The sequence below is a fragment of the Malus domestica genome, chromosome 14 (genome assembly GCF_042453785.1).
Source record: "Malus domestica chromosome 14, GDT2T_hap1".
Classification (NCBI taxonomy): domain Eukaryota; kingdom Viridiplantae; phylum Streptophyta; class Magnoliopsida; order Rosales; family Rosaceae; genus Malus; species Malus domestica.
Window position 1 is genome coordinate 4,306,894 of NC_091674.1, and position 15,388 is coordinate 4,322,281.

The 15,388-nt window shown below is 41.8% G+C and overlaps 1 pseudogene; it reads left to right on the top strand.

The window, feature by feature from the left end:
• Positions 1 to 201: 201 nt before the first annotated feature.
• Positions 202 to 15,315, top strand: LOC103414932 (ubiquitin carboxyl-terminal hydrolase 8-like; annotated as a pseudogene).
• Positions 15,316 to 15,388: the final 73 nt, after the last annotated feature.

Here is a 15,388-nt window from a genome sequence, read left to right on the forward strand (position 1 = left end):
GTTGTTGTAGTTTTTAAATTTAAATAATAAATTATGTTAGGCCCTATGACCCTTTGACCCTCGGTTGGAGACGATTTTTTGTAACAGGGCTAAAACGAGCCATTTGGCCCTCAGTTGGAGACAAAAGCAAATATAATCCTGTACTGTTTATTAAAATATTAATATCTTGAAGAATACAGTGTCCTTCGGTTGGAGATGGCAGAAAGGAGGGTCTGACTCACTCTCGATTATGACCCGACGGCTCTACAAGAAGCTCCGTCTCTCTCGCGTCCCCTACAAGCCGCGCCTCCGCTTTCTCTCTCCTCCTCCCCACCTCTCTCTCTCCTCCACGCTCCACCTTTGCAAGTCCCTCGCACGCGCCCTCGCCGCCAAAACCCCAGCGCTCTTCTCCCCCCACTCCGAAGTTCACCACGCCATGGACGGTTCCTTCGGCGACGACGCCTTCTGGGACCTCGACTTCCGCCCCCATTTCCGCTCCCAGCGCCCCCGCCTCCACGACGACTACGACGACAACGGCGACAGCGACGGCGTTTTGGGCAATGCGGTTGATAAGGTCTACCTCGTTCCCTACAGGTGCGCTTTGGAGCGACTACTCCCGCTGAAATTCTCAGTTTTTTGGGGATTTTTCCGATTGGGTTTGAATGTCGTTTTGGTTTGATTTCAGGTGGTGGAAGGAGGCTCGGACGGAGGAGGATCGCAATGGAGGGGTCCTGTACACTGCTACGATGGAGGACGAGGACGACGACGACGACGCCGCCGCTGAAATTACACTGAATTTGAAGAAGAACGACGTCGTTGAAGAGGGGTTTTTGGGGCGCGAGTACGCCTTGGTCCCTGAATCAACGTGGTGTCGCGCTCTCATACGGTGAGGACAACTTTTCTGCTCTGATTTCGCAGTGTTTCTCACTCAAGATGCTCTGAATTTGGTTCTTTTTAAGTTGTATTGATTAGGGCAGGAGTAGGCTAGTTCTGGGGTTCGAATCCCTCGAAAGGAAGGATAGTGTGTCATTTCTCTCTTGGTGTAAGGTGATAACTTTTACTCTATTGCTCTGAGGGAATTGCCGGATAACCTTTTTAGAAACTGGTAAATAAGCCTTAGTTCAATTATTACAGTTGCGTACACATATCTTTGATCGCCCATTTAGTAAATCATCGGCCTTGGATGATATTAATAGCACATCTCCCCAATATTCCAACTTTTTTTTTTTTGGTGGAAAGAAAAGGGGTTGGTCCGAGGAGATGTGCTATGACAGCAGTGTAAAACCTCATTTACATCCCAATGGAGGGATGCAAATTTGAAGTGTAAAAACCCCATTTACATTTCCACTGGGAGATTTATTAAATTCGGCCTCGCCTCTTCTTGAACTCATACGACTACTGCTTTCATTTCTCTCTTGAGGTGTATAAAAGGATGTTAATTTATATATATATATTACATCTATGGGTCAAGATGGGTATTTTACATTCTCTTAATTTACCCATTGGAGAGCTTCCCGACCAGCTAGAGGTGTATATGTGTTATACATCTCCATATACACCATTGACTGGAGATGCTCTGAGAATGTGGATAGGGTTGAGTTTTAGGCTCGTGCGGGAGGAAATAGAAAAATGCTTTTAATATTTTGTCAGGGATTTCTTTCTTTCTTATCCGCCTTCTCCTGAAGTATTTTAGTAAATATTTATTATTATGTCTACATGATTTAACAGTGATTTATGCAATCGGTGCTTGGCTTTCTCTCTTTCTCATCCACAACCTCCTGGCTGCCATTTGTCTGCCACTATCTTTCTATTCTTTTCTAGGCAGTGTATTGCCTAAATAGTATTGGCATTGATTTGTCCACTCTTCTTGTAGGCATAATGATTTCAACGCAGCAAAGAAGGATAACGTGAGCTTTTTTGGTGCAGAAAACTTGTGGAAGGATATTTTTTCTCTACAAATTAGGCTATTGGTTTCCTGGGAAACAAATTCATTGTTCGTAAAGATCAGCCAAAAGGTTAGTGACATTATTATGGAAGTTAGATGCTGTATTAGATGAATTCCGAAAACTTTGTTATGGAAGTTAGATGCTCTTGTTCTTTGGGAAGGAAATTGTTTGTGAATCATGCTCTACGTTATAATTAGCATAATCTAAAGTGCGGAAATTTATTTTTGTCGTTATTTTTTTTCTTTTCTTTGTGATATGTATTTGCGGGTTCAAAACATTGTAGGCTTTCAAAGTTTATTGAATCATGCATGCATTCTTCCTAATTTAAATTGACGTAGCAATTTACTAATTCTGTGTTGTGAACTGGAGTTGTGTGAAACTATAGAATGATATGGTTATTGAACAAGATGCTAAGAAGACGAGTGAAAGAGTGAGATCAAGAAGGGGAGTGTGTGTTTTAGCTAGCCCAGGGGTATAGTCCGGATAAGCGATGAACTATTTCTCATCAGTTTATCAGATATTGTATTGGGATTGTTCTGCAATGTTTCAAGGAAATTTTGGTGAATATTTATTTGTCCGGATGGGAGGTCGCACTTGGTGCGATGGCAAGTGCCTTCGCCCATGAGCGGTAGGTCTCGGGTTCGAGACTTGGGAGCAGCCTCTCCATAAATGGGGGTAAGGCTAGCCGACATTCACCTCTCCCAGACCCTGCGTAAAGCGGGAGCCTTGTGCACTGGGTACGACCTTTTATTTATTTGTCCGGATGGCTTGAGTCATATGAAGGAAGGTTGTTTGAGCTAAGAGGAGTCAGGTTAAGAAATGCATAAAGAATCAAAATATGAAAGCATACTGTTTATGGATTATATTGCTTCTAGTAGTTTGACATTAAGTGGAAGATTTAGCTTTTACAAAAAAATTTCTTGGGATTCTACTGAAATGTGGGGTGTGTAACTTGCATTTTCTTTTCTTAAACCTCGTGTATGTTTGTGACATGCATATGATTCTTACTTTTGTACTTTGGTACATTCTCAGGATAATGCAATAGTCTCGTACAAGAGGGCCTGTAATATTTTCAGTTCAGAGTATGTTCCGGTGAGTTACCTAACAAGTGACACTTAGTCATTTACAACTACTCTGATAATTAAGTGGTGATATTCACTCATTCAAGAATTGATTGGACAGTTGCTTATTTGGGACTTCTCTGGGCAGACAACCCAATTTTTCATGAATGACAGAGTTGATTTGCCAAGCAATATTTCTGAACAGCTGAACAAAGAGGTGAGTGATTAAATGTATGCAACATTTATCGATATATTGATTTCTTTCTCCTTTTCTTGTATTTTTTTGGGTGAGAATCTGATTGGTCTTTTTTGGTTTGGAAACGAGGTTTAGTTTCTCATTAGCATCGTATAATTTGGGTACTCGTATTTGCACCTTGACGAATGTCAACACGACCAAGGTTTAAAAAATTCCCTTTCTTTCCATTTCCCCCAAGCTATTTCTATGTTTTAAATTTGAAAGTTCTTTTAAAAAGCACTGTTGTGGCTGCCATGGCCCATTTTGGGTGAGGAGGCGGTCGGGTGACAATGATGCCATTTGTCTGCATTGATTCTTTGTTAATGTGGAGTAGATTACATCAAGTCTTGGTTTTTTGAAAAAAAAAAAGATTACATGATGCAATCTTCTCAAGGATCCAAATTTTATAGTACAAATATCTAGTAAACTTAATTTTCCATGCTCAGTGTTGCCATATATGATTATATATGGCTTTCATGCGGATTAAGTTCTACAGTTTACTTATCCTGCCTTTCTTTTCATATTGTCTTTTCAGATTCTCCTTGAATTGCGACTCCATGGATTTTCAGATTATATGAAAGGTACAGATTGGAGGAGCGATGAACTGGCTGATAAAGAGTCAAGTTTGGATGGTTCTACTTCTACTTATGGTGGCTCTATTAAGATGAATGGAACAACTGTCTATGTGAATCCTTATTTAACTCCAATTAAAAGTGGTATAATCTATAGAGGAGTATGTTCCTTAGGCCTTACTGGACTAGAGAATCTTGGGAATACTTGTTTTATGAACAGTGCCATCCAATGCTTGGTGCATACTCCGAAGCTGGTTGATTACTTTCTAGGAGATTACCGGAAGGACATAAATTACGCAAATCCACTAGGATTGAAAGTATGTGTTTGGAACATTCCTTTAGTTCTCATTTTAAATGTCTGCCTCTCTGTGGCACCTTTCTCTTACTTTGACTATTGCCTCTCCCCTTTGCTATACTTATTTACCAGGGAGAGCTTGCTTTAGCATTTGGAGAGTTGTTGAGGAGGTTATGGGCTCCAGGTGCAAGGCCAGTAGCTCCAACAATGTTCAAGTTAAAACTTGCTAATTTTGCTCCCCAATTCAGTGGCTATAATCAGCATGATTCCCAGGTTAGTTCTTTTTATGTTTATTCTCTTTTTTCTTTCTTTGTGGGAATGTTTAATTATGTTGTGTGGGAAATAGGTTTATTAATTGTAATTTGTTGAAGTGCCTCTTGTAGGAACTTCTTGCTTTTTTGTTGGATGGTCTCCATGAAGATCTAAATCGTGTAAAATGCAAGCCATATATTGAAGCTAAGGATGTAGAGGGTCGTCTAGATGATGAAGTAGCAGAAGAATATTGGCAAAATCACCTTGCTCGGAATGACTCAAGCATTGTTGATGTGTGCCAAGTAAGCATTCTGGTTAAATGCATTTGTAATTTGATGATTTAAGTTTTACCTATACCTTCTTAAAGTAAGTTTGTTGGAATTAATTTCATTCAATTACTTTCACTGTGTTGCAATATATGTTCGCTTTCCAACTGTAGGGTCAATACCGATCAAAATTGGTTTGCCCTGCTTGCAACAAGGTGTCTGTTATGTTTGACCCATTTATGTACCTTTCGATACCGTTACCTTCAACATCAATTCGGACTATGACTTTGACGGTCCTAAGCACAGATGGGACTGCGATGCCATCTACACTTACTGTGACGGTGCCCCAGGGTGGGAGGTTGATGGATCTTACTAATGCCTTAAGCACTGCCTGTTGCTTAAGAGATGATGAAACTCTGTTGGTAGCTGAGGTATATTTCTAGAGCTAAATTTGGGGGTATGAAAACTTTGTTGCATGTCATTGGGGCGGGGGTAGGGGTGGGGACGGGGACAGGGTTTTCCGTATGGATGGGTGACGTGCATACTAGCCATGGTCATGGGGCAGTTGTGTTGTTGTGTAGACTCTTGATTCTCTAGCACCATTTATTGGCATTTTGACTATTAGGTGGCCTCTTTATGCCTTTTGCATTCTATGGAGGTTTTCATGGTGGCCATGGTTTTGGGGAGAGAAACGAGGATGGGGAAGCTATCTTGGATTTTGCAATGGCATATGATCTCTTCTTAGCCAACACCTTCTTTAAGAAGAGAGAAGAACATGTGATCACCTACAAGAGTGGGTCGTCAAAAACACAAATAGATTTTCTTCTAATGAGGAAAGGGGATCGTATAACTTGTAAGGATTGCAAAGTTATACCAGGAGAGAGCGTGGCTAATCAACATCGCTTGTTGGTGATGGATGTACATATCAAAAGAGTAAGACAAAAGAACAATACTTGGAAGTGCCCAAGGACTAGATGGTGGAATCTAAAAGAAGAAAAACAAGTCATTTTCAAAGAGAAGGTAATCACCCAATGTGTGTGGGATAGAGAGGGGGAAGCTAGCCAAATGTGGGATTCCATGGCTAGTTGTATCCGAAAAGTAGCAAAAGAGGTATTAGGAGAGTCCAAGGGCTTTGCCCCACACCAAAAGGAATCTTGGTGGTGGAATGAGGAGGTACAAACAAAGGTGAAGGCTAAGAAGGAATGTTGTAAAGCCTTATACAAGGAGAGGACCGATGAAAATGGTGAAAGGTATAGAAAAGCGAAGCAAGAGGCGAAGAAAGCTGTCAGAGAAGCTAAGTTAGCGGCTTACGACGATATGTATAAACGACTAGATACCAAAGAAGGAGAGTTGGATATCTATAAACTATCTAGAGCAAGGGAAAAGAAGACAAGGGACCTAAACCAAGTGAGGTGCATCAAGGATGAGGATGGAAAGGTTCTTGCTACAGAGAACGCGGTTAAAGACAGATGGAGAGGTTATTTTCATAATCTTTTCAATGAAGGACATGAAATGAGTGATTCTTTAGGGGAGTTGAGTAACTCAGAAGAGTGTAGAAACTACTCTTTTTATCGTCGAATCCGGAAGGAAGAAGTGGTTGTAGCTTTGAAGAAGATGAAACATAAAAAAGCAATAGGCCCAGACGATATACCAATCGAAGTGTGGAAACTTTTGGGAGAGACAGGTATAACATGGCTCACTGACCTTTTCAATAGGATTTTGAAAACGAAGAAGATGCCAAATGAGTGGCGAACGAGCACTTTGGTGCCTATCTACAAGAATAAGGGTGACGTACAAAATTGCATGAACTATAGGGGTATTAAGCTAATGAGTCATACAATGAAGCTCTGGGAGAGAGTCATTGAGCATAGATTGAGGCAAGAGACACGGGTTTCGGACAACCAATTCGGGTTCATGCCAGGGCGCTCAACCATGGAGGCAATCTATCTCTTACGAAGATTGATGGAAAGATATAGAGATGGGAAAAAGGATTTACACATGGTCTTTATAGATTTGGAAAAAGCGTATGATAGGGTCCCAAGAGACATTCTTTGGAGGATTTTAGAGAAGAAAGGAGTACGAGTAGCATATATCCAAGCTATAAAGGATATGTATGAAGGAGCAAAGACTGCCGTAAGAACTCATGAAGGACAAACCGAAAGCTTTCCCATAACTGTAGGATTACATCAAGGCTCATCCTTAAGTCCTTACCTTTTTGCGTTGGTAATGGATGAGTTAACAGGACATATTCAAGATGATATTCCTTGGTGTATGCTTTTCGCAGACGATATAGTGTTGATAGATGAAACTCAGGAAGGGGTAAATGCAAAGCTTAACCTTTGGAGAGAAGTGTTGGAATCTAAAGGTCTTCGCCTAAGCCGATCAAAGACAGAATATATGGAGTGCAAGTTCAGTGCAAATGGAGGCCAAAACGAGTTAGGGGTGAGGATCGGAGATCAAGAAATACCAAAGAGCGACCGTTTTCGTTACCTAGGATCTATCTTGCAAAAGAACGGAGAATTAGATGGAGATCTCAACCATAGAATACAAGCTGGATGGATGAAGTGGAAGAGTGCATCCGGCGTGTTGTGTGACCGCCGTATGCCACTGAAGCTCAAGGGAAAATTTTATAGGACGGCAATAAGGCCGGCGATGCTGTATGGCACAAAATGTTGGGCGGTGAAACATCAACACGTACACAAAATGGGTGTAGCGGAGATGAGGATGCTTCGTTGGATGTGTGGGCACACGAGAAAGGATAAGATTAGGAATGAGGATATCCGGGGTAAAGTAGGAGTAGCCGAAATTGAAGGAAAGATGAGAGAAAATCGGTTACGGTGGTTTGGACATGTGCAAAGAAGGCCTACTGACGCTCCGATTAGAAGATGCGACTATGGGACAGAGGTTCAGGGCCGAAGGGGTAGAGGAAGACCTAGGAAAACTTTGGAAGAGACTCTAAGAAAAGACTTAGAGTACTTGGATCTAACGAAGGACATGACACAGGATCGAGCACAATGGCGTTCTAAGATTCATATAGCCGATCCCACTCAGTGACTTGGATTTTCCAAGTCTCCAACCGAGAAGTTTTCCTCACTCGGGAAATTAAGGGAACACTACCCCAACCTACATGCTCCACTCAGAAAGCTTCAACATACAAGCTTCAACATACAAGCTTCAACAAAAGAAAATTCAAAGAACTTAGCGAAGAAGGCTTTGGTGTATTTAACACAATACGTTGAAATGAAGGAAAGCTTATTTATTGATATTCCCGATAAGCTACAAATATGTACATATACATGAGTCAAAATAAACACACAAGAGGGAGCCTTCACAAAGGTTGCTTAGGAGAAGTCTCAGCAGTCGGTAGAGCCCCAGAAAGAGAAGGCACCGGAGGGGGATCATTTGGAGCCTCAGTACTGGACAGAACCCTAGAAGGAGGAGGCATCAGAGGTTGATCATTTGGAGCTTCATTACGCGGTACAGCCCCAGAAGACGAAGGCAATAAATGCCTTTGGAACAAACCCACAAATCTCTGATGATCAAGTAAAACCTGACCATCAGTTTCCTTCATCTGGTCAAGCTTCCTCTTCATGTTTGTAGCATAGTCATGTGCGAGCCGGTGCAACTGTTTATTCTCATGCTTGAGCCCTCTAATCTCCTGTTTGAGACTCATCACTTCAGCCGCCAATGATTCAACTTGGCGGGTTCGAGCAAATAGGCGTTGGGCCATATTAGACACAGAACCTGCACACTGAACACTGAGAGCCAGCGAATCCTTAACAGCTAACTCATCAGACCGTTTGGAAAGTAGTCTGTTATCTTTGGGAGTGAGAAGGTTCCTGGCCACCACCGCAGCGGTCATATCATTCTTCATCACGGAATCCCCAACGGTAAGAGGACCAGTAGGGGAGACGAAGGATGGGCGCCATATGTTGTCTGGAGAAGGCGGGGCTGCCTCTTCAACAAGGTTCAAGTCAAAACGACGGTCGGAGGGGCCAGACATTTTCAAAGGTGTTGAAGAGAGAAGAGGTCGGACAAATCAAGATCCTAGAAGTGCAAGAATGAAGCTTCTACTGGTGGAGATTCAAGTGTGCTTTGGAACTTAATGCCAGCCCCTATAAAAATCTGCACTCGACGGAGCTTCAGAAATCGAAGAGGCGCCTGCTCAGAAATCGAAGAGGCGTTTGCTTTCTCAAAAGTTGGGCTACTTAGAGATCACGAGGGTTGATCTCAGAAATCGAAGAGGTGTTTGCTTTCTCAAAAGTTGGGCTGCTCAAAGACCACGAAGGCCGATCTCAGAAATCGAAGAGGCGCTCGCTTTCTCAAAAGTTGGGCTCCCCAGAGACCACGAGGGCCGATCTCAGAAATCGAAGAGGCACCTACTTTTCCAACCTTGTCAGCACCTGTCACACGCACACTCAGCTTTGCGGAAATTATGGGCATTCTGTCAAAGACTTCTGGGGAAGTAGAAAACACATGAATCTTACTGTTCAATCACCCATTTCCCACACGCAACAATAGCTCATGGGTACCACAGATAACTTTGCCAAAGTTCTCTGCCAAAGTTGAGCACGTGAAGCTTGCAGCTCCCACTACATCGCTCTGACCAAGAAGGGTAAAAGAATAGCAAAGAAACAGCACTAATAAAGTTTAGACCCATAAATTTTGAAGGTCTAGCTACCATATTATTACCCACAAGGGTAAAGGAACAGTACCACTGCTGGATAATTGGAAAGTCCCTGTGTGTCAACCTCTGTGCTTCGTGGCAAGGTAGACTAGCAAACATGCCCAACCTTTACTCACATTCGAGAAAACACTCCCAATAAGATTGCTTGCTCCAAAATCGAAGATGCACCGTCCTCCGAATCTAAAGAGCCAGACTCCCAACATGACTATTTTCTTAAAAATCGAAGAGAGGGTAAAGGAACAGTACCATTGCTGGATAATTGGAAAGTCCCTGTGTGTCAACCTCTGTGCTTCGTGGCAAGGTAGACTAGCAAACATGCCCAACCTTTACTCACATTCGAGAAAACACTCCCAACAAGATTGCTTGCTCCAAAATCAAAGAGGCACCGCTCTCCGAATCTCGAGAGCCAGACTTCCAACATGATTACTTTCTCAAAAATCGAAGAGACACTGCTCCCCGAATCTCGAGAGCCAGACCCCCAGCATGATTGCTTTCTCAAAAATCGATGAGGCATCGTTCTCCGAATCAATCGAAGAGGCGCTCGCTTTCTCAAAAGCTGGGCTGCTCATAGACCACGAGGGCCGATCTCAGAAATCAAAGAGGCACCTACTTTTCTAGCCTTGTCAGCACCTGTCACACACACACTCAGCTTTGCAGAAATTATGGGCATTCTGTCGAAGACTTCTGGTGAAGTAGAAAGCACATGAATCTTACTGTTCAATCACTCACTTCCCACACGCAACAATAACTCATGGGTACCACAGATAACTTTGCCAAAGTTCTCTGCCAAAGTTGAGCACGTGAAGCTTGCAGCTCCCACTACATCGCTCTGACCAAGAAAGGTAAAAGAATAGCAAAGAAACAGCACTAACAAAGTTTAGATACATAAATTTTGAAGGTCTAGCTACCATATTATTACCCACAAGGGTAAAGGAACAGTACCACTGCTGGATAATTGGAAAGTCCCTGTGTGTCAACCTCTGTGCTTCGTGGCAAGGTAGACTAGCAAACATGCCCAACCTTTACTCACATTCGAGAAAACACTCCCAACAAGATTGCTTGCTCCAAAATCGAAGAGGCACCGTCCTCTGAATCTAAAGAGCCAGACTCCCAACATGACTACTTTCTCAAAATCGAAGAGAGGGTAAAGGAACAGTACCATTGCTGGATAATTGGAAAGTCCCTGTGTGTCAACCTTTGTGCTTCGTGGCAAGGTAGACTAGCAAACATGCCCAACCCTTACTCACATTCGAGACAACACTCCCAACAAGATTGCTTGCTCCAAAATCGAAGAGGCACCGCCCTCCGAATCTCGAGAGCCAGACTCCCAACATGATTACTTCCTCAAAAATCGAAGAGACACTGCTCTCTGAATCTCGAGAGTCAGACCCCCAGCATGATTGCTTTCTCAAAAATCGAAGAGGCATCGTTCTCCGAATCTCGAGAGCCATATACCACAGGCCACTTTTTCAAAGTGCTCTGACAGAGTTAAAACATGTGAAACTGGCAGCTCCCACTACTGTGCTATGACCAAGCAGGGTAAAGGAATAGCATTACTACTTGTTGTTAGGGAGACTCCTATATATGTCGACCTCCATCCCCAACGGACAGGCAGACTTGCAAAAATGCTCAACCCTTCATCATATCTGAGAGGGCACTCCCAACGAAGCCTTTCGAAATATTCAGCTTTCTTTCCCCCCGATAATACCTCTGCAAACAAGCTATACTAGAGCAAGAATATCTCATATCATCAGGGTTAAAAGCAAGAGTATCCCATATCATGCTTTTTCCCTGTCTTTTCTTTTGGCCTTGTTTTTACCTGCAAGACAAGGAGAAAGAGAGCAATCAGTCAGCACTTGGAATCAAGCTTCCAGCCAGGAACTGACTGCCTGGAACCCCTTACCTGATTACTTACCTGGCATTGCTCTCGAGTACTCATCTTCAACATCTTATGTTTCCAGGGAAGATTCCGCATCTGCTTGAGGAACAGATAGGGCAAGTGCGAAGGATACAAGGAAGCATGTGGAGACAAGCGTAACAGCACACGTGCCGATACATCCATTACTCTGTCAAAAGCAAAAGTATCCCATATCAGCAGGGTGGAACGTACTCTAGATTTGATGGACTTGTTTTGACCCTCAAATTCTTCAGTCGGCCTTATACTCTGGAGGAAACCAAAAAACCCTCCAGCTCAGTTCAAGAATAAGCCTGTGGAACGTTACTTCTTCAAAAGCAAAAGTATCTCATATCATCTCTTCTCATTTTTCTTCTCTTTATCCTTCATGCTGCTGCAAGATGGGGAGAAGGTGAACAATCAGTCGGAGCTCTGATTGCTTACCTTGTCTGTCACCTCTTTCAGCAGACCCCCTAGCTCGGCGACTTGGGGGACTCCTACTACATGGTTTGTATCGCGCTTGACCAAGCCTGAAACTACAAGTAAGCTTCAAGTGAAATTGATACATTACCTTGTGCATCTCCACCAGTTAAAGATACCACCCCTGGATGGAGGAAGAGTACTTCCAGAGAAGATGCCACATCTACCTATGAGACAGATAAGGCAAGTCAAGACGACACCACACTCCGATACTTAGAAGTTTCGTGATTACGAGATCATTCTCCCACAATATTTCCTAATGTCATTTGTACTAAATCATTCACTTGTACTCACTAAAGGAGAGCTTGAACCTATGTACTTGTGTAAACCCTTCACAATTAATGAGAACTCTTCTATTCCGTGGACGTAGCCAATCTGGGTGAACCACGTACATCTTGTGTTTGCTTTCCTATCTCTATCCATTTATATACTTATCCACACTAATGACCGGAGCAATCTAGCGAAGATCACAAAAAGCGACCGTTTTCGCTACCTAGGATCTATCTTGCAAGAGAACGGAGAATTAGATGGAGATCTCAACCATAGAATACGAGCTGGATGGAAAGAGTGCATCCGGCGTGTTGTGTGACCGTCGTAGGCCACTGAAGCTCAAGGGAAAATTTTATAGGACGGCAATAAGGCCAGCGATGTTGTATGGCACAGAATGTTGGGTGGTGAAGCATCAACACGTACACAAAATGGGTGTAGCGGAGATGAGGATGCTTCGTGGGATGTGTGGGCACATGAGAAAGGATAAGATTGGGAATGAGGATATCCGAGGTAAAGTAGGAGTAGCCGAAATTGTAGGAAAGATGAGAGAAAATCGGCTCCGGTGATTTGGACATGTGCAAAGAAGGCCGTCTGACGCTCCGGTTCGAAGATGTGACTACGGGACAGAGGTTCAGGGCCGAAGGGGTAGAGGAAGACCTAGGAAAACTTTGGAAGAGACTCTAAGAAAAGACTTAGAGTACTTGGATCTAACGGAGGACATGACACAAAATCGAGCGCAATGGCGTTCTAGGATTCATATAGCCGACCTCACTTAGTGGGAAAATGCTTTGTTGTTGTTGTTGTTGTTGTAAAGTATTTGTAATCTTGTCAAGAATCTTCAGTGAAAGATTAACAACATGGCCTTTGTTTATAACTTTGTAGATATACAAGAGTAGTATTTTTCGTGTACTAGAAGATCCATTTGATTCATTAGCCTTGATCAGAGATGGTGACCTGTTAGTTGCTTATCGGTTACCAAAGGATTGTGAGTCGTCCCTTTTGGTTACTTTTATTCATCAGCAGATGGACGTGTAAGTTGTCTCTTAAATATGTCACTGCTGCTCTATCAATTGCTTTACTCAAATTACTAAATAAAAAACTGAAAGTGATACTGCTTCTGATTTTCTGCTATATTTGTATGTCAAACACACTAGCTTAGTGAACTCAATAAGCAACCGAAAGAGTTTTTATGTGATTGTAACATAACTCGTGGCTTTTTACAAAATGTTTGATATAATAATCTTGTTTACAGGTATAATGAAGGTGCATTGTTTATCTAGTGCAAAGTTGGATATGACAGGACACTTTATGCTAATATGCAAAACTGGCTGTTGGTTCTTAAATTTAAACTAGAAATTGCGTTGAAAACATACTCTTTGAGAAATTTTCCCCATAAAACATTTTTTGCTAATGTATGTTATATTTCATGTAATGCAGATGTTAAGTAATGCAATTAGTTGACTTATTGAAAAAAAAAAGAGCATGTAATTGATGTCATGATTTGACATCTGTTTTATATTCATTTAAGTTTGAATTCATGGCATAAAAGAATGTCTTATAGGGTGGTACTGGGTTCAGGGGCTACAGTAATGGAGACATGAGCTTAGTCCCATTGGCGTTTGGCGTTCCCCTCATAGCAAGGTTGCCTGATGTTTGCAATGGATCTGATATTTGTAACGAGTTCCTGAAAGTACTAAATCCTTACTTGATGCCTACTGGAGATGCATTAGATATTTTTGATGATGATACTGGAAATTATGCTACTGAAGATTCTAGCAAGGAGGATGCTACTACTCCCACGATTATGGATAATGATGCTTACTCGGACAGGGAATCAGGGGATGAAGCACATTTGGATAATGACTTCCAGTTTTACTTAACAGGTACAAAGGCAGCTACAGAAGACACCTTGATAGAGATGAATGAGCCAATAGTGGTCTCAAAGTTGCCTAAGAGGTTGAGTGTTCTTGTTTTATGGTCCGATAAAATGACTAAAAAGTACGATACATGCCTTCTAAGCAATTTGCCGGAAATTTTTAAGCCCCAATTTTTTGTGAGGAGGCCTCAAGAATCTGTTTCTCTGTACAAATGCCTGGAAGCCTTTATGAAGGAAGAACCTTTAGGACCAGAAGATATGTGGTTAGTATATGCGTTTTATTCAAAATTACGTGAACAAAAATATTTTGCATCTTGTTGCCTGTTGTTTCTTGGCATAATCTGGCTAGTGAGAGAATGCAATTTTGTTAATTGCTTATGTCATCTACGCAGTTGGACTTTCCTGTTTTTAACAATTTATTAAATATTGGAGTCAAGTCATATTCCTGTATTAAGTATAGATTTTGCAATGATCTGTTATTTACAGGTACTGCCCTACCTGCAAGAGGCCTCAGCAAGCTAGCAAAAAGTTAGATCCTTGGAGGTTGCCTGAGATTTTGGTTATTCATCTGAAAAGATTCTCGTACAGCCATTATTTTAAGAACAAACTAGAAACATTTGTTGATTTTCCAATTCATGATCTTGATTTTTCACGCCATTTCCCACCAAAGAAGCCAGTTATCCAGCCGATACATGTTGTATGCGATTAGTAATCACTATGGTGGCTTGGGGGGTGGTCACTATACTGCATTTGCTCAAGTAAGTGTTGTTTCGTCTATTGTTGGAAATTCCTTGTGTTTTTTTTGTCAAAGTATCTCAATTGAAACATTTTACTTGGTGAAAGTTGGACTGCCCCGTAGAAGCTCTTTTTTTTTTTTTTTTTTATTTTTTTTTTAATTTTATTCATTATATGCATCTATTTCCAAGGTTTTCTCAGTTTAAGGCTTTCTTAAAACATATTTATAATTAGGTATGCGTGAGCAAAAAAATGAGTAAATGAAAAAGAACAAACTGCAACTTTTCAGGTTCTGTTGGTCAGACACTGGCTGGTAATTGATGTGTTCTCAGACATGATTAACAGGATTGTGGATTTCTTTGCAAGCAAATTTGCGTTTCTTTTGAACGTGGACCTTTCGAATGACATGGGTTTTAAAACAACAACTTTCCCTTGCAGCTCGGTGATGGTTCGTGGTATGAGTTTGATGATGACAGGGTTTGTCCTGTTAGGGAAGAGACGATCAAGACATCAGCTGCATATGTTCTTTTCTACAGAAGAATACCAAATGTATAATCACCTAGACAGATGTATAGTTAACAATTGGGAAGCAGGTTGCGGGAGGAGGGACGACGGGCGTAGATATCGGAGAGTGATGTTCATAGAGAAATGGAGCAGATGATTCATGTTGTACAGCTTTTAATTCACCTTGTATATATACTTGACCCACAAAAATGCTGAAATACCATCAATTGTTCAACATTTATGTCATCTCACCTTTTGGGTTATTTATGGCACATTATTTTAGCATTTGTAATTGACTCCAGTTTACTTGCAGGCTTGCAGCTACTTAATTTGATC